This window comes from Chrysochloris asiatica, unplaced genomic scaffold, assembly GCF_000296735.1.
Source record: "Chrysochloris asiatica unplaced genomic scaffold, ChrAsi1.0 scaffold00087, whole genome shotgun sequence".
Classification (NCBI taxonomy): Eukaryota; Metazoa; Chordata; class Mammalia; order Afrosoricida; family Chrysochloridae; genus Chrysochloris; species Chrysochloris asiatica.
The window spans coordinates 2,593,736-2,595,214 of NW_006408605.1; positions in this window are offsets into that span (position 1 = coordinate 2,593,736).

Here is a 1,479-nt window from a genome sequence, read left to right on the forward strand (position 1 = left end):
AAACAGTTGCTTCACATTTTGGTATTTTTATTTAATAAAGAGTTATGTAATTTTGTAGCAATACTTGTTTACTTATGTAGATATACAAAGTGACAGTATATATTTGGATCTATTCAAGACTCAGATTTGTTTGAATTTAGTTATGTCTCAAACTGGCTAATTAATGCCTAGAGATTCATATGGCAGAATTCTAATACTCTTGATATTTTATGTTGATTAGTGAGTGTCAGGTGTGTTGCTTATCAAGGTCAGAAGTTCAAACCTACAAGCTGCTCCCTGGGAACCCTATACATAGTCATTATGAGTCAGAGCCCACTTGATGGCACTTGACAAAAATAACACAAAGTGGGCGTCCAGAGTGTTGCTTACATAAACACTCCATCCTTGTCTTAGTCATCTTCTACACAGCTCCTGTGTCCTGGGTGTAATCTGGACATTTTGTAGACCACTTAACTGTTTGTTAGAACTGTGTTTTGACTTAAGTAATGAAAACAGTTCAGAAAATTTATTTGGACAATTTAATATGACTATAATAGCAAAAAACATTCATTAAGCAGTCACTGTGTACTGATACTTTTAAGTGCTTTATTTCTCATAAATACCTTATTAGATCTGTACTGTTATTGTCCCTGTGTTACAGATGAGGAAACTGTAAAGACTTAGATTGCTTGGCTCTGATAAGGTCACATGGTTAGTAAGTGGCAAAGCTGAGCATTGGACCTGAAGGTCAGTTTGTACCATGAGGTTGGCAGTTCAAACTCACCAGCCACTCCTCAGAAACCTTTACAGGGTTGCTATGAATTAGACCCAACTTGAAGGCTCTGGACAACAACATGCTTTTAATTTTGCTATATTGTCTCCCAGATCACCCAGGAGTTCTTCACATGATTGTTATGTGGTGCTTTCTCCTCTGTCTCTCAGTAGGATATAAGAAGAATACAGTATTTAACCAGGTATAAGCCAGGAGCAAATATTGCCTCCTCGGACATTTCTTCTTAAAAGCCTTTCCAAAACGCCCCCTGCCCCCGATCCCCCACACACTCAATCAAATGCCATTTTCTTCTTGTTCTGTTGAAATTTGTCCCAACTTCAGTTGTAGCAGTTACCAGTGTATTTCACCCATTTAACTATGAGTTCGGAAGTAATTTGTCACTCTTTCTTCCTAATCTATCTTTGTCTGGAAGCTCATCTGAAACATGTCCACCATGGGTGACCCTGCCGATTATTTAAAATACCAGTGGCATAGCCCTCAGAATCACAGCAACTCAATCTGAAATCGATCAAACATGCAATCAAGATGTATTGCTCATTACTGGTGATTGGAATGCAAAGGTTGGGAGCAAAGAGGAAGGTCCAGTAGTTGGAAAATTTGGACTTGGTGATAGAAATAATGCTGGAGAACGAATGATAGATTTCTGCAAGACAAATGATTTGTTTATTTCAAATACCTTCTTTAGACAGCATAAGAGACGACTATAC